The sequence below is a fragment of the Neoarius graeffei genome, chromosome 18, assembly GCF_027579695.1.
Source record: "Neoarius graeffei isolate fNeoGra1 chromosome 18, fNeoGra1.pri, whole genome shotgun sequence".
NCBI lineage: Eukaryota > Metazoa > Chordata > Actinopteri > Siluriformes > Ariidae > Neoarius > Neoarius graeffei.
In genome coordinates, this window is record NC_083586.1 from 24167633 (window position 1) to 24186483 (window position 18851).

At 42.9% G+C, this 18851-nt stretch overlaps 1 protein-coding gene across 2 annotated transcripts in view; it reads right to left on the reverse strand.

Moving 5' to 3' along the window:
- Positions 1–18851, reverse strand: part of LOC132866030 (interferon-induced protein 44-like) — a 91955-nt gene that overhangs the window by 4773 nt on the left and 68331 nt on the right. The window contains exon 1 of one of the 2 annotated variants that reach the window (XM_060898585.1): positions 14064–14117. The exons of the other annotated variant lie outside the window; for it this stretch is intronic. The gene's annotated coding sequence lies outside the window, so the exon portion shown is untranslated. Of the gene's footprint in view, positions 1–14063; positions 14118–18851 lie in introns of those variants that run through there. 2 annotated transcript variants of the gene reach the window in all.

The window sequence follows — 18851 nt, forward strand, 5'->3', positions numbered from 1 at the left end:
TTTCTTCACACCAAGCTGCTTACCTATTGCTGATTCAGTCTTCCCAGCCTGGTGCAGGTCTACAATTTTGTTTCTGGTGTCCTTTGACAGCTCTTTGGTCTTGGCCATAGTGGAGTTTGGAGTGTGACTGTTTGAGGTTGTAGACAGGTGTCTTTTATACTGATACTGAGTTCAAACAGGTGCCATGAATACAGGTAATGAGTGGAGGACAGAGGAGCCTCTTAAAGAAGAAGTTACAGGTCTGTGAGAGCCAGAAATCTTGCTTGTTTGTAGGTGACCAAATACTTATTTTACCGAGGAATCTACCAATTAAATCATTAAAAATCCTCCAGTGTGATTTCCTGGATTCTTTCCCCCCATTCTGTCTCTCATAGTTGAAGTGTACCTATGATAAAAATTACAGGCCTCTCTCATCTTTTTAAGTGGGAGAACTTGCACAATTGGTGGCTGACTAAATACTTTTTTGCCCCACTATATATATATATAAAATATGTATGTATGTTTGTATGTATGTATGTATGTGTTTGTGTATATATGTATATGTGTATGTATGTGTGTGTGTGTGAGACGCTCCCAGGGTCACCTAACACTCAGGACTCCACTTCCCACAATCCCCTTCACAAACCTGTCAGTACCACGTGCACTCCATCAGCCAACCTGGAGCCACTTCCTAGGAGTGGCTCCCCTGAGTTCTAAGTACCTTCACCTGTAGCTTTTTGTTTATGTCTGTATTTATACCCCTTTGTTTGTTCTGTTCTTTGCACAGTATTGCCTCCACATTTTCGTGAGCCTACTGAACGTTTCTATTTCTGATTGCATCCCTGTGTATGACCCTTTTTGCCTTCTGTTTTTTTCCTGTCTTGCCTAGTCCTTGTGTGTGTTTGCTCGTTTCTCTTGCTTACCGGTTTCTCGATCCTCGCCTGTTTTTCAACAATGGCTTGCCTAGCCCTTGTGTTTGTTTGCTCGTTTCTCTTGCTTCCCGGTTTCTCGATCCTCGCCTGTTTTTCAAAAATGATTTGTCTAGCCCTCGTTACTATTTCGGATCTCTCGGTATTTGACCTGGCCTGGCTGTTAGATTAGATTAGATTCACTTTATTGATCCCACATCTGGGAAATTCACGTGTTACAGTAGCAAGAAATTGTCATACAGATAACAAATAAAACTGAAATAAAAATTAGACAAACGAAAGATTAAATAGAGGGGGCTATTTGCATTATCTACTGTGAAAAAGTATAGAAATATTGCCTTATTGAGAGGCTCAGAAAAATTGCACATTACAGGTAGACTCTGTATAATATATACAAGTATGTATAAAAATAGTTTAAGACCTATATTATTGCACATAATAATTGCACCGATGAGAGATGGCAGAGGTAGTAGTGGTGAAGTACTGTTATACATTATACTTTTCCATTGTGCTCATTAAAACCTTGCATTCATTCTACATTCGCGAGTGTCCGGTTTGTTACAGCCGCATTACAGAATTCTGTGCTGACGTGCAGATGACAGATTATATGGAGCTACAGGTGGCGCTGAGCAGCCAAGGACAGTGGCGCCGGACGGTTTGCCAGAATTTCTTCGAGGCCGACCGATAGTCCTTCTCCATGGCCTCCCCGAACTCCTCCCAGTTCCGAGTTTTTGCCTCCGCAACTGCCCGAGCTGCAGCACGCCTGGCCTGCCGATACCCGTCAGCTGCCTCAGGAGTCCCGGAGGTCAACATGGCCCAATAGGACTCCTTCTTCAGCTTGATGGCATCCCTTACTTCCGGTGTCCACCACCGGGTTCGGGGATTGCTGCCATGACAGGCACCGGAGACCTTGCGGCCACAGCTCCGAACAGCTGCGTCCACAATGGAGGTAGAGAACATGGTCCACTCAGACTCAATGTCCCCCGCCTCCCTCGGAAGCTGGGAAAAGCTCTCCCGGAGGTGGGAGTTAAAGACCTCCCCAACAGAGTGCTCGGCCAGACGTTCCCAGCAGACCCTCACCATATGTTTGGGCCTGCCAGGTCTGTCCAGCTTCCTCCTCCGCCAGCGGATCCAACTCACCACCAGGTGGTGATCAGTTGACAGCTCAGCCCCTCTCTTCACCCGAGTGTCCAAGACATAGGGCCGAAGATCAGATGAAACAACTACAAAGTTGATCATCGACCTCCGACCTATGGTGTCCTGGTGCCACGTGCACTTATGGACACCCCTATGCTCGAACATGGTGTTCGTTATGGACAAACCGTGACTAGCACAGAAGTCCAATAACAAAACACCACTCGGGTTCAGATCGGGGAGGCCGTTCCTCCCAACCACACCCCTCCAGGTGTCACTGTCATCACCCACATGAGCATTGAAGTCCCCCAGTAGCACAATGGAGTCCCCAGTCTGAGCACCCCTCAGTACCTCTCCCAGGGACTCCAAGAAGGCCGGATACTCTATACTGCTATTTGGCCCGTAGGCACAAACAACAGGAAGAGCCCTCTCCCCAATCCGAAGGCGCAGAGAGGCGACCCTCTCGTTCAGTGGGGTAAACTCCAACACATGGCGGCTGAGCTGGGGAGCCAATAACAATGACTAGTAATATTGCAAAGATGTATTATAAAACTAAAAACATTATAAAACAGAAGTCTGTACTGCACTCCTGCCTGAGTTTGCCTTTGCATTTAGGAGGAAATTAAACAACCTGTCCTCCTCATCTTCACATGCATGACGGGCCAATGTCCATGATAAGTGGGCTTGATGTATGGGATAATTCACAATGTAAATGATCTATATTTACTGTAGAGGGTGTGGCTTACTATTTGAGACACAAAAGCATGTCTTTCCAATCATTGAATGTACTTACTACTAGCTTTTATTATTACAAGAACAATTTACTCTATGATTATAGCTACAACTGCAATGTGCTGATACTGTTAGCATTTATAATTATTGCACCATCTACTATTAGATAAAATTAAAATAAAATCTTACATCGTTTGAAAGTCTAGAGCAAGATATTTTGTTAATTTACAAATAACACTTCAGATATTGTTTTAACAATAATAAGCATCAACGTATAAATGATGGAGTGCACATAGCTCTGTAACTAGATGTCCTTGGGGTTGCTGAGACATGGAGGGCTGGGAATACCATCCAGCCCACAGTTCAGGTAGGAGTCCTTTAAGATTAAATGCTTTGACTTTCACAATAGAATAGAATAGGTCTTTATTGTCACAAGTACAATGAAATTAAAAGTGCTCTCCAGTCAGTGCCTCATTCATTGAGTCTCTAAAATATAATTTACGTTAAAAAGAATACATAGAAAACATGTAACAGTATGAGCAGCATACATGAACACACAGTCAAACACACCCAGTCGTTGCAAAAAAAGACAGTACAGACATACAGTTGTCATATGAACATCTACAGACATGCATACTTCCTGTCATTACGAACAAACCCAGTCATAAAAAAAAGACAGTACGGACAGACAGTAACCATATGAACATACATCATGCAGACATGCATACTTTGTCATTACATTGGTCTGTTTCACAGTCAGGTTTTGTATTGCACATTATTTAGCAGCATTGAGGGTTATTATTGCAGTGGGATAAAAACTGTGTCGAAGTCTATTTGTCCATGCATGTATTGGTCTGTACCGTCTGCCTGAAGGCAGCAATTCAAACACGGAGTGACTGGGATGGTAGGTGTCTTTTCTGTGCTTTTTTGAGACAATGAGAACTGTGTAGTTCCTCCAGTTTGGGAAGAGGGCAGCCGACGATCTTTTGGGCAGTGTTGAGGACCCTCTGGAACACTTTCCTCTGAGCCACTGTGCAGCTGGTGTACCATTACACACATGCAGTATGTTAGTATGCTCTCAATGGAGGCACAGTAGAAGGATACCAGCAGTCTTTTGGCCCTTTTCCACTACCCTTTTTCAGCTCACTTCAGCTCACTTCAGCCCAACACGGCTTGCATTTTGACTACCTCAGAGCAGCATGACTGAGCTCACTTCAGCCTTACTCAGCACCCAAAACTCGCACGGTTTTGCAGTGAGGCTGAAGTGAGCCAAACCGAGCTGAGTGGGGCTAGGGGCGTGAGGAGACACTCCCCTGTGCACTGATTGGTGCGGAGGAGTGTCCTCACATGCCCACACACGCCCCGCGAGCACGCTGGGATCCACCATCTGTAAACACCGTAAACCCGGAAGAAGTAGAATTACGACAAATTATGCGCCTCGCCTCATCTATACACTCTTGCCAGTATCTGTTGGCGTTGTCGGTGACAACAAGCCACAGCACCAAGACCAGCAACACTAACGACTCCATGTCCTCCATGTTTATTGTTTACTATCCGGGTCGTGAGACTACTGCTTAAAAGGTCACTGATGTCACTGTTTGCGCCGCTTAACGACATCACGTGACATCCACCCACTTTCGCTAACTCCACCCAATGTGTCCACCCACTTCCAGCCAGCATGGTTCAGCGCGGTTGTAGTCGAAATGCAACGCCAACAGCCCCACTCAGCTCGACTCAGCCCAACTCAGCACCGCACGGCTCAGCCCAACTCAGCCGCGTTGGTAGTGGAAAAGCCCCACTAGTGTGATGTTTCTCCTGAGTATTCTCAGGAAATACAGTCTCTGCAGGGCCTTTTTCAGCAGCTCAGAGGTGTTCACGCTCCAGGATAGGCTCTCCTCAATGTGGACTCCCAGGAATCGGAAGTCTGCCACCCTCTCCACACAGTCCCCGTTGATGATTAGTGATGGTACCTCTGTTTTCTTTCTCCTGAAGTCTATGATGAGTTCTTTGGTCTTTGAGGTGTTGAGGAGCAGGTTGTTGGCTCTACACCATGTTGACAGCCACTCCACCTCATCTCTGTAGTTACACTCGTCCCCCCCCCCCCCCCAGGGATAAGCCCCACCACTGTGGTGTTATCTGCAAACTTCACCATGGTGTTGCTGTGATGGACAGGGGAGCAGTCGTGTGTGTAGAGGGAGTAGAGCAAGGGACTCAGCACACAGCCCTGGCGGGAGCCGGTACTGAGGCTTAGGGCCGTGGATGTGTAGTGGCCCACTCTAACCCTCTGTCTGTGATCAGAGAGGAAGCTATTGATCCACATGCAGATAGTGTGTGTGGAAGCCCCAGGTCCCCCAGTTTGACCACTAGCTTGTGAGGGAGGATGGTGTTGAATGCAGAGCTATAATCCACAAAGAGCATCCACACATAGCGCCCCTGCTGCTCCAGGTGTAATAGTGCAGTATGGAGTGCTATGGCATCCTCCGTGGATCGATTCGCTCTGTAGGCAAACTGGTGGGGGTCAAGGCTGCGGGGCAGGGCTGCTGTGATGTGACTACGGACCAGTTTTTCAAAGCACTTCATCACGACTGGGGTGAGTGCCACTGGTTGGTAGTCGTTGAGGCTAGAAATGTGAGGTTTCTTGGGCAAGGGGACTATAATTGAGGATTTAAGGCAGGGTGGGACAGTGGACTGTGCCAGGGACTGGTTGAAGATCTTTGTGAAGATTCCAGCCAGCTGATCTGCACAGTCCTTCAGCACGCATCCCGGGACGCCATCAGGACCAGCCGCCTTCCTCGGGTTGATGGCCCACAGCGTGCGCCTCACCTCATGCTCTTCAATTGTGAGGTTTACGCTGCTGTATGCCGTATGGTGTAGCGGTACCGACTCTGGTGCTGTGACCTCGAAGCGGGCAAAGAAGGTATTCAGCTCCTCTGCCAGCGCGGGGTCACCTTCAGCAGCTCCAAAGTTGGTCCTGTAGTTGGTCAGATGCTGGACTCCCTGCCACACCTGCCTGCTGTTGTTACTGTTCAGATGGTCCTCTATCCTCCTCCTGTAGTCTGCCTTGGCCTCTCTGATGCCCCTCTTTAAGTTGGTTCGAGCTGTGCTCAGGCCCGGCGCCGTGGGGGGGTGAAAGGGGGTGTCGCCCCCTCGTGGCTACAGCCCCGCCCCCTCAACGGAGACTCAGATCACTTAATTGTTTTCTTATGAAAATATAATGTATTATAGACGTATTAATAATTTGCATTTTCAAATACGAAATATTAAGTGGTTGCGCATTGCACAAAAATACATTTCACATAAATCACTACTAAAACTGGCACGGTAGAACAAATCTGATTGGTTGTTATGATTCTTACGTTGCACATTGTTACTCTTTCATTGCTGATGCTGTACACGCAGGCAAAGGGTTTTGAGAGTGTTGGTGGTTAGCTCGTAGTTTGCTGCTGACCGTGTGTATCTCCGTTTATGTTGGTGTATGTGTTCATCTATGGTCCGCTTTGTGCACAAATAGTGTAAGAATATGTGTTGTTGACGTCACCCCCCATGCAGCGGGGGTGAAAATTCATCACTTCAGAGTGTTTTGTCCCCTACACGCCTAAACTGGGATCACGGATTAAGTGGTTAGCGTTGACTCGGTGCGAGTCAGGAAGGCTATTACTGGTGCAGCCGCGGGGTCTGTTGATTTTTTTAAATTATGATTTTGGCTGCCGAGCCAAGTACTTTAGACTTGCATTGACATTTTGTTTTCATGCCGCGGAGCTATTTGTATGTATTTTAAATTTAAAGGACTTGCCTGTAGGTTTGTGTGTGTTGTTTTATGTTTGGCATCTTTCCGGTTGTAACGCGTGTCTGTGAGAAAATTGGAGGGGAGGGTTAACAGGTGGGCACGGGTGTTGATAAAGCGCAACTGCCCTGGTAATATGTCACATGATTTTCCCGTACTAAAGCAACCTTCGGGGCCGTGGTTTTGTGGTTGGCGCAGTTAATTGTTTGAAACACGTTGTCAGACCGCCATCACTACTACACACTATATGAAAAATATTTGCCCCCTTGCGATTTCAAATTGCCCCCTTAGTAAACTGTTCCTGGTGCCGGGCCTGGCTGTGCTGTAGAGGTCTTTGTTGCCAGACCACCAGGCGATGTTCCTCTCTTTTAGCAGCTGCTGGACCTCCCGTGTCATCCAGGGCTTCTGATTGGGGTAGACCCGGATGCATTTGTCCACCATGACAGTGTCTATACAGTTCTTAATATAGCATAGGACACTGTCTGTGAACACCTCCCAGGTCCTGATGTTCAAAGACCCCCCCAGTTGGTCCTCTCGAAGCAATCCTGCAGCTGCTGGGAGGCACCCTCCGGCCATGTGGCAACAGTCTTAGCAGGAGCAGTTTTCCTGAGGGGGGCATATGTGTGGATTAAAAGCAACGACAGGTGGTCGGACTGGCCCAGGTGTGGTAGTGGTCTGGCCCTGTAGCCCAGTTTGATGTTAGAGTAAACCTTGTCCAGGGTGTTATCTCCCCTTGTAGCACACTTAACATGCTGATGGAATTTCGGGAGTGCTGCCTTTAAGTGCGCATGACTAAAATCCCCTGCTAGTATATTCACGGCGTCAGGATACGTGTTCTGCTTGTTGGTGATGTTTCCATGCAAAAGTCTGATAGCTGAGCTAGCATTAGCATCCAGTGGCATGTAAACAGCCGTTATCAAGACCACAGTGAACTCCCTTGGGAGATAAAAGGGCCTGCATTTAACAGTCAGATATTCTAACTCTGGAGAGCAGTGACTGTCTACAATCACTGTGTTGGTACACCAGCTGTTGTTCACATACACACAGAGCCCCCCTCCTCTGCTCTTACCGGAGTCTGCTGTTCTGTCATGGCACTGTGTGGTGTAGCCTGCTCGCTCAATGTCAGAATCCAGAATGGATTGGTGAAGCCAGGTCTCTGTGATAAGCAGAATGCACGAATCCTTCACGGTGTTGTTCGCTGCAGTCTGTAGCCTCAATTCATCCATTTTGTTCGTGAGGGATCTGGCATTTGTGAGAAATGGGCTGGGAAGCGGTGGTTTGAATGGCTGCCTCCGTAGCCTGACTAGCCCGCCAGCCCTGCAGCCTCGCTTTTGCCTCCTCTCTCTATGCCACCTGCGCCTCCTCCCTACTGGGATGGTAATCCATGGAGAGCCGGGGCTTCTCGCTAACTCCACCGGAATCTTGTGTGTGTGGAGGAACTCTCTTGTTACGCATCGTTCATAACAAAGTCCGATCTTGAGGAGATCATGCCGGCTGTAGATGTTATTCGCCCGACAGAACATACACAAAACAAACGTCACGTACAAAAACAGCCATACATGGCACCGACCGCAAAGACACTGAGCTGCTGCAACTGTGTGCGCCCCCATCTCACTTCTGGAAGTTGGAATAGATACTACACAATATTCTGTTCCCAAAAGCTGATGTCAGGAAAAAGTCTTTACACAAAGAAGGCTTTCTTGCTTTTGTAGTTTATTTATTTATTTTGTGCGTGTTTTTTTTTTTTTTCAACTTCTTCTGTGTCAGGACTCTTTGGGGAAAAAGAAGGTACGGTATATTCCTACATGTAGCTAATGCTAACGCTAGGCCATTCATCTGCACTGTCACTCCAGTCATTTTGAGGAATTTTGTACGGATCATAGCCACTAATAAACTCTAATTTCCACGTATATCTATCCTGCACTTCTTTCTGACTAAGATTATCCAAGTAATCCAGTAGTAGAGCTTTTTTAGCTGTAGTTTTCTTCGAAAAACAGCAACAAATGCCGGACATCTTCACTTGGCTTCAGACCACTCGTAGTGAAAAAAGGTACATGTGCGCCTGAAGCGAGCCAATCAGAATTGCCGTGACAAATCGGGAAGAAAAAAACAAAACAGTGATCACAGGGGAGGCGAGGATGCTGGTTAATATGCCATGTTTTTTTTGCCATGTACTCGCTTGAAAATCATTTTTGTGCTTAAAGAAGCCTACCATAGGTGTGCCCAAACGGGCCGAACTTGCTAAAATATTTCTGCCGAACATCTTGGTCAGGCAAACTGGGCAATCGGGCAATGCCTGGCATTGAATTTGCATGTTCTCCCCATGTCTGCAGGGGTTTCCTCTGGGTGCTCCCCCACAGTTTCCCCCACAGTTCAAAGACATGCAGTTCGGTTATCATGGGGCGGCCTTGGGCTGAAGTGCCCTTGAGCAAGGTACCTAACCCCTAACTGCTCTCTGGGCGCTGTAGTATGGCTACCCACTGCTCTGTGTATGTGTGCATGTGTTCTGCTTCAAATGGGTTAAATACAGAGCATGCATTTCACTGTGCTTGAGTGTGCATGTAACAAATAAAGGCTTCTTCTCCTATCTATCTATCTATCTATCTATCTATCTATCTATCTATCTATCTATCTATCTATCTATCTATCTATCTATATTCCCATAATATATTTAGGGTAGCTATTTATTTATTTATTATTTATTTATTTATTGATTGATTGAAAATCTGGCACTTGCATAGCTTTAAGGCTGATAATGGCAAACTTGTATCACATGCCTCTCTTGTTGCAGATCTTTTAGAAGCATGTCCCCTCTTTATGAAACTGTTTCTCTTTATGGCATTCCAGCTGTTACACCACAGATGTGACCACCGATGCCTTGAAGATCACCAGTGCCTGCTATTTTTCCTTCAACAAAAGAGACAACCTCCTCCAAGTTCATGTGGTTCTTTCTTCTAAACAAACACAAAGGTTTAATACCAGTAACATTAACCTGGTGCTAATGTGTCAGAAAATTAACCATTTCCCCCCCTTATTTTGTAAAACCAATATTAATTCTTCACTGTCCCTCATTTTAACCAGGGCTCTCAAGCCTCATGCTTTGAGAGTGAGACACACGCATTTCAACGAGCTCACACGCTCACATGCCACACATGGCATTTCTCACTCTGAGCTTCTCCAATAATCGCACAGAAATTCCTTCAAGCTATCTACTGTACAAACGTCACAGCGCTCCTGTGCTGTGCAAACCGCTGCAACGGTTTGCTACATTTTTCTAATTGTTCCTTATTGATTGGCCGAAACGTGCACCGTTCTGCAACTGTGTTGAAACGTTTCATGTGGCTTGAACTCGCCCTGTGCTCGGAGCAGCATCAGCCAATCAGAAAATAGATTGTTCTGTTGTCGGGGAGACGTGAGTTTCAGCTACAAGTGTGCGCTGCACCTGCAAAATTGTGAGTGAACTAGAGAACGACCTGGAGCGAACAAGAGAATTGAAAGAACTGGAGAACTGTCGGGACTCAGGACCATCAGGTAATAACTTAATTTATATCAATATTTATTTAGTTACTTTGTAGTTTTACTCTATAGACCAATATTTCTGGTCTACACCTTGTTCAGTATCGAAAACCTGTCCATTTCAAGCTATCATAGATAACTGTCTAACTAGCAAGCTAGATGTAAACCAGCTAAAATAGCATACTGTGCTGACAACGATTTAAATGTTCGTTTAGTCAAAGACTGTTTTTCTGGGGATTATAGAATGAATAACTTTGGTTAAGTCGCCTAGGAGCTGTCATGAACTGAGAGGCATTTTTCACTCATAAACACACACACACACACACACACACACACACACACACACACACACACACACACACACTATCCACCATTGTTCAGTGGGGCCCTTTGGGGCTATATTTGTGTTTTTTGCCTTTATTTACACTACCGTTCAAAAGTTTGGGGTCACCCAGACAACTTTGTGTTTTCCATGAAAAGTCACACTTTTATTTACCACCATAAGTTGTAAAATGAATAGAAAATATACTCGAGACATTTTTCTGGCCATTTTGAGCATTTAATCGACCCCACAAATGTGATGCTTCAGAAACTCAATCTGCTCAAAGGAAGGTCAGTTTTATAGCTTCTCTAAAGAGCTCAACTGTTTTCAGCTGTGCTAACATGATTGTACAAGGGTTTTCTAATCATCCATTAGCCTTCTGAGGCAATGAGCAAACACACTGTACCATTAGAACACTGGAGTGAGAGTTGCTGGAAATGGGCCTCTATACACCTATGGAGATATTGCACCAAAAACCAGACATTTGCAGCTAGAATAGTCATTTACCACATTAGCAATGTATAGAGTGGATTTCTGATTAGTTTAAAGTGATCTTCATTGAAAAGAACAGTGCTTTTCTTTCAAAAATAAGGAAATTTCAAAGTGACCCCAAACTTTTGAACGGTAGTGTAATTTGGAATGCAAATGTTTATGCACAATAAAGAACAAAACATATTTTACTGTATTATTATTTGTTATAGAATAAACAAACAGTGTAATTGATCTAATCAAATTTGTTCTTTTTTTAAGTAGCTGGGTTGATGGGACACTGGGAGGGAGGGTCGATGGGTATGGAATCAATTTTGTGCCAAAATGTTCATACAATACTTTTAAAATATCAAACAAAAACGACAAATCAAAATACAAATATATCATACACATATCATAGTCGCCACTGAAGTCCACTCGATCCTTGTTTACCGTCAATGGATCGGTCACTCGTCAAACAGTCCGCCAGAATCCGAGTAGGGAATGGCTGAGCGTAGCTGTCAGTCAAACACAAGTTACCCAATGGGAATGCATTCCTGGACAGCCCACCCACACGTGAAATTTGTGCCAAAACTGCAAGCAAAAAGTCAGGGAGCGCAAACGAGAAAGCTGGAATCGCAACCAAAATAAATTACGTCAAACAAAACTGAGAAAGACGCGGAACAAAAATAAAAGGTTTCTGAAGAGTAATAGACTGATATTTTGCACGATTACACGAATAATTTGTTTGCCAGTCTAAAAAAATTGACTTTTTTTTTCTTTTTTTGTATTTTGATTTGTCGTTTTTGTTTGATATTTCAGAAGTATTGTATGAACATTTTGGAATAAAATTGATTCCATAGGGATGGGACACTGGGAGGGAGGGTCGATGGGACACTGGGAGGGACCCCACCAAAAAACAACAAAAAAAATCTCACTCTGAGCAAACTTCAAAACTTGAGAGCCCTGTTTTAACACACAAACGTTGCTCCAGTGTGGACCATTTTAGCATTAGAACTTTTTTCTTAAAATAGTCTGATGTTACTCTCCAAGTCTTGTGTTTTTATTTTGGTCCTAAAGCTAAATTAGCACCAAGAACCACGAGAATACTTTTCGAGCAGCCATGGGACTTCCTCACCTGCTTTTTGTGATTTCACGCCCTCTTGCGGCTGTCTAGGTGGAAATCACTGCAGGAATCAGAAATATGGATCTGTCGATGTATGGCTTTTATTTTGAAACCTGTAGTCTAGGCGGAAGTTCATATCCGTTTGAGTTGCAACTTGTTAAAGTTCCCGCCCACTTTCGAGGGTGTTTATATCATATTCCATTCCTCATTTCCGTGATGATGATCTGCAGATCAGCGGTATGAAGAGGAGGAGGAGCAGCAGCGCTCTGATGTCTGTAGTTAGATCAGATGACCGATTATGGCTGATCTTCACCCGCAGGTAGCATCAGACACTGCACTGTAAATACCCCTCTCACCCCGGGGTAGGATTCCGGGACGGGTTTATTCTGATGCATGATATTACTGAGCCCCGGTTGATGAGTTTATTTTAGAGGAAACCGGATATCCGGTTGTGTGCAGCTGTTAATCCATGTGTATGAGGTGATAGCAGTGTAAGAATATTTCGATTGTTATTTTAGTTTCTAAATGAAAGCTTTAAGATGTAACATTATCCTGAAACAGAGCAGCGTTCCTGTTCTCTAAAGGAGTCTTTCCAGTGCTCACACTGCAGCCCTGACACTCCCCCAGTCACACCCCCTCAGCGGCCTGCTGTTCCAGAAAAACAATCAACGACAAGCAGACTTACTGTTACCACCACAGAGCTGATTACTTTCCTGTAACAGCACGCTCCCAAGAGTTTTATTCCTCCGACACCACAGCAAATTAACAATGATTACAACTTCTAGATGATTAAAAAGTAACAATACCAACAGATTGTACTTTTTATCCATTTATAGTTACATGTAACATTGTGAAAAGGTTAGTTCCTGATTTAGTCAATTTGTGTTCGTTATTCCAATTGTAGCATTCAGGTAAAAGCTGATGAATTAACACATGTAAAAGAAGTCTTTTCTGTGATATAAAGATCTGGCCATGTGTGAAGATCTCACCTTGTGACCATGAAGATGAACAGTTTTCTTTTTTGCCTTTTTATCATGGTGTTTTAACAGAACTTTCCATGTTATTTTATTTCTACTTACAGAATGACAGAAGGTCTGTCATTAATGTACTGACTGTAGAATAACATAATGAGAAAACATTGTGCCTTCTTTTCCAGAGGATTTAATTTTATCCCTGGTCAGGGCCGAAACATAATCATGGTATTCTTATATATTTCATACGTCGGAACATTTAGGACCGAGGAATTTTAAGATTTTAACAAAACTATGTTAATATGTGGGCGGCACGGTGGTGTAGTGGTTAGCGCTGTCGCCTCACAGCAAGAAGGTCCTGGGTCCGAGCCCCGGGGCTGGCGAGGGCCTTTCTGTGCGGAGTTTGCATGTTCTCCGCGTGGGTTTCCTCCGGGTGCTCCGGTTTTCCCCACAGTCCAAAGACATGCAGGTTAGGTTAACTGGTGACTCTAAATTGACCGTAGGTGTGAATGTGAGTGTGAATGGTTGTCTGTGTCTGTGTCAGCCCTGTGATGACCTGGCGACTTGTCCAGGGTGTACCCCGCCTTTCGCCCGTAGTCAGCTGGGATAGGCTCCAGCTTGCCTGCGACGCTGTAGAAGGATAAAGCGGCTAGAGATAATGAGATGAGATGTTAGTATGTTCAAAAGCTTTTATTTTTCTTGCATTCTCTATATTTTCTTTGTGTATGATTTTTCTTGAACTGCCTGCAACCTCATATACATCCTCTGAGGAGTTTTTTGTTATCTTGTTGGAATTAATTAATCCATTTGTAAACAAATTGTAAACAATATGGACAGATTTCTTTTCCATGTTAACCATACTACTGTAAAATGTATCTTTCAGATTATCTTGCTATGTTGATTTTTTTTTTGTTCTAATGAAAAAATGTAGTGATTATTATGTAATAATAATAATATAATGAGAAACTTTTATGTCTGACCAGATCAGAAACATAATCATGGTATTATTATATATTTAATAAGTAGGAACATTTTGGATTGAGAAATGTTAAATCTAATTTAAATGGATGTTCAGTGCAACAGAGTGAAATCTTTCACTTACAGTTTATTCTGTTCCGGCTGTAGAGCTGAACCTGTATGCTGCTGCTCCGGTTCTGTAAGTCTGAAACACTGAAGAAGTGTTGGATATAAAATTGGAACTGGGTGTGACTTGGGTATTTACTTTTACTTTCCCAGAACTGCAATAATTCCAAGATTCATGATCCAAAATATCTGCTGCTATGTAAAATTTTAATCAGCAGTTTCACTCAATATGTGAGGATGATAAGTTTATATCTGAATGTGATTACTATGTTGCTCCCATGGTAAAGAATAATGTGAGATGTGTATGTGAGAAATATCACTGAAAAGTGTGACTAAAGCTTACTGTATATCATAAATATCATAAAAGCACTGAATTTTCTTACAGAAACTTAATTTATTTCTTCATTTTGTAAAACATGTTCAGGCTGAGAGAAGTGAAGGGAAAATAGTTGCTTTTATGAAGCCTTTAAGCTGGACTTGTGTCACTCACAAATCATGGTATTGCCTCTGCCAGGTAAGTATGTCGCTTACAGTATGTGTGACTGAGTACAGGTGTGTGTGTGTTCAGAAATCTCTTGAACGTGATGGCTGATGGTATTCATAATTCATTGAGGCCATGTTAGTGTGCTGTGATGGGTTCTGTGAAAGAGTTCAGGATGGACTCCAGTGCTGGTGTGACACTTGGTCTGACTTCTTCTCCCCAATTACCATGCCCATGAGTCATCATTTGGGGGAAAAGTGATATGTGGTTCTTTCTTTTAAACAAATGAAAGGTTTCAAACCAATAATATTATCCTGGTGTGAATGTGTCAGAAATTCAACCATTCCTTTTTTTCTTTTTTTGTCAAACCAGTTTTAAGTCCGCATCATCCCTCATTTTAACACACAAATGTTGCTCCAGTATGGACCATTTTAGTATTAGAACTTTTTTCTTAAAATACTATGATGTTATTCTCCAAATCTTGTGTTTTTATGGTGATCCTAAAGTTAAATTAGTACCAAGAAACACTAGTCTTGCTTTCTAGCAGCCACGAGACCTCACCTTTTTTTTTTTTGTTGTTGTTGATTTCACACATGTTAAAGGGCTGCTTATAGGTTGCTCAAATGCTCAGTCTTAGTTCACTCTGTGAGTGCAAAACTAAGCTGGTACTGTCGTGGAAACTCTCTCAAGAACAGTCAAAGGTCAAAGAGTTTGCAGAAAAGTTTAGACTTTTATTAAATCAATAACAAAAGCCAAGTCAGTCTGCAGAGTGAACCGACTCAAAATCACAAAATTCTCATTTTATACAGTTTCAAAATAACACAGTGTATGTAAATAATCTCATTGGTTAACATGTCACATCATACCTCTTCAACATTTTCTATTGGGCAGTACCTCTCACACTTCTCATGTTTTGAATCAACCGAGCCAAATTTTCTAGTATGAATGGTCAATTCAGGAAGAATCAAAACATATGATAAGAAGTGATGCATAGTGAAGAACACAGTATTCAGATCAATTCAGGATTCAAAATGACTGGAGTCAAATCAGCTTAAAGACTGATACAGGCTGCAGGTACAAACAAGCACAATAGGGTACAGTCGTGACCTTGGCCAGTCTGTGAAGCTTGTGCTGTAACGATACCCGATTCAGAATGATTTGATAAAATGTATTACGTTAGCGTGCAAAACACTCCGGCACATGAATCACATGAATCAGAATAAACAATTGCTTGATTCAACATGGCCTTGGCTAGCTCATTACAACATATAATAATGCTGCAGGTGCTGGGTTAGAATAATACACTTTTTGAATAGGCCTGTGATTTATCAGAAAACAGCCTTCCATAGTGATTACTTCAATGTGTATGTGTGGTTACACACGCACAAAAATATAAACAGTTTCAGTATTTTGAAAAGTAGACCTGTACTCTAGCCTTTCCTGCGCACCTCTGGCCTCGTCTTGTCAACATAAATTCAAATGCAACTCTCGGTGACCGTTAATTTGTGTATTTTAGGAGAGTGGTTTTGCAGTTGTTACTTTTTCTCAATAACCAGTGTGCGGTGGCTTGAACTTATTTCCCATTTTGGAGGTCTCTGTTCTTCATTTAGCTTGTGTATACAATGCTTGATGTAATCCTTTAAATGGTTAGGAAATACTGTAAACTCAATATTGTGTATTTTTGGTTTTTGCCAAGATGTTCAGTAATGGTTATTTTTGATACGTTTGCTCATTAGTCTGCATTTTTTAATAAAGGTAAATCCTGAGCAAAGAAAAATCAACATCTCATAAGCCCATGTGCTTTTTCCTTCTTAAAGCCACAGGGAGCCAATCAATTGTACACAACTATTATGCATTTATTGCCATCATGCTTATGTATTGCAATATACTCATCAGAACCAGAAGTGCAGGACCCCCCCCCCCCCCTTTTTTTTTACATCAAAATTACAAAAGATTATACAGTTGTGCTTGAAAGTTTGTGAACCCTTTAGAATTTTCTATATTTCTGCATAAATATGAGCTAAAACATCATCAGATTTTCACACAAGTCCTAAAAGTAGATAAAGAGAACCCAGTTGACTAAATGAGACAAAAATATTGTACTTGGTCATTTATTGAGGAAAATGATCCAATATTGCATATCTGTGAGTCACAAACGTTTGTGAACCTTTGGTTTCAGTATCTGGTGTGACCCCCTTGTACAGCAATAACTGCAACTAATGTTTCCAGTAACTGTCGATCAGTCCTGCAAACTGGCATGGAGGAATTTTAGCCCATTCCTCCGTATAGAACAGCTTCAACTCTGGGATGTTGGTGGGTTTCCTCACGTGAAGTGTTCGCTTCAGGTCCTTCCACAACATTTCAATTGGATTAAGGTCAGGACTTTGACTTGGCCATTCCAAAACATTAACTTTATTCTTCTTTAACCATTCTTTGGTAGAACGACTTGTGTGCTTAGGGTCATTGTCTTGTTGCATGACCCACCTTCTCTTGCGATTTAGTTCATGGACAGATGTCCTGATATTTTCCTTTAGAATTCGCTGGTATAATTCAGAATTCATTGTTCCATCAATGAGGGCAAGCCGTCCTGGCCCAGATGCAGTAAAACAGGCCCAAACCATGATACTACCACCACCATGTTTCACAGATGGGATAAGGTACTTATGCTGGAATGCAGTGTTTTCCTTTCTTCAAACATAACGCTTCTCATTTAAACCAAAAAGTTCTATTTTGGTCTCATCCGTCCACAAAACATTTTTCCAATAGCCTTCTGGCTTGTCCACGTGATCTTTAGCAAACTGCAGATGAGCAGCAATGTTCTTTCTGGAGAGCAGTGGCTTTCTCCTTGCAACCCTGCCATGCACACCATTGTTGTTCAGTGTTCTCCTGATGGTGGACTCATGAACATTAACATTAGCTAATGTGAGAGAGGCCTTTAGTTGCTTAGAAGTTACCCTGGGGTCCTTTGTGACCTTGCCGACTATTACACGCCTTGCTCTTGGAGTGATCTTTGTTGGTCAACCACTCCTGGGGAGGGTAACAATGGTCTAGAATTTCCTCCATTTGTACACAATCTGTCTGACTGTGGATTGGTGGAGTCCAAACTCTTTAGAGATGGTTTTGTAACCTTTTCCAGCCTGATGAGCATCAACAACGCTTTTTCTGAGGTCCTCAGAAATCTCCTTTGTTCGTGCCATGATATACTTCCACAAACGTGTTGTGAAGATCAGACTCTGATAGATCCCTGTTCTTTAAATAAAACAGGGTGCCCACTCACACCTGACTGTCATCCCATTGATTGAAAACACCTGACTCTAATTTCACCTTCAAATTAACTGCTAATCCTTGAGGTTCACATACTTTTGCCACTCACAGATATGTAATATTGGATCATTTTCCTCAATAAATAAATGACCAAGTATAATATTTTTGTCTCATTTGTTTAACTGGGTTCTCTTTATCTACTTTTAGGACTTGTGTGAAAATCTGATGATGTTTTAGGTCATATTTATGCAGAAAGATAGAAAATGCTAAAGGGTTCACAAACTTTCAAACACCACTGTACATGTTTTCTATCCAAAAAAGTTGCTGTTTGGATTTACAAATAATTATCCATTAATTGGATAGTTACTGCACTGAGTAATAGGTTTCAGCTGCAACAGTTCTTTCAACCCGAACTGATGCAGTGAGCAGCTTCTCCTTTCTTAAACAACCATATCAGAAGCTGTCTCCAACCCATTATTAAAACCTGGAAGGATGGTGGTGAACCTTCAACTTTACACAAGAAACTTGGTTGGAGAAAATCTTGACTGTACCTGATAAGATATTGCTTCAATACTTGGTGAAGTGAAATCATAACAAACCAACAGTAGAACTCACAGCTATGTTTGATAGTGAAATTAAGAGCATTTCCACACTCACAGTGTGACGAGAGCTCACAGGATTGGTACTTAACAGTTGTGCATCCATAAGAAAACCACTTGTGAGACGACCTGAATGTACTGAATGACCAGGTTCACATCACTGGGGTTTTTCTTCCCTGATGGAACGGGCATATTCCAGGACAATGGCAGGATTCATTGGGCTCAGATAGTGAAAGAGTAGTTCAGGGAGTATGAGGAATCATTTTGAATTAACTACCAGAGAGTCCTGATCTTAACCCCATTGAAAATCTATGTGCTGGAGACACTTTACAGAGTGGTTCAACTCTCCTGTCTTCGCTGAAAGATCCTGGTGAAAAATCACTGGAACTCTGGATTGAAATAAATGTTGTGACATCGAATAAGATTGCCAAAACTGTGAATGTGCGCCATAATCAAAGCTATA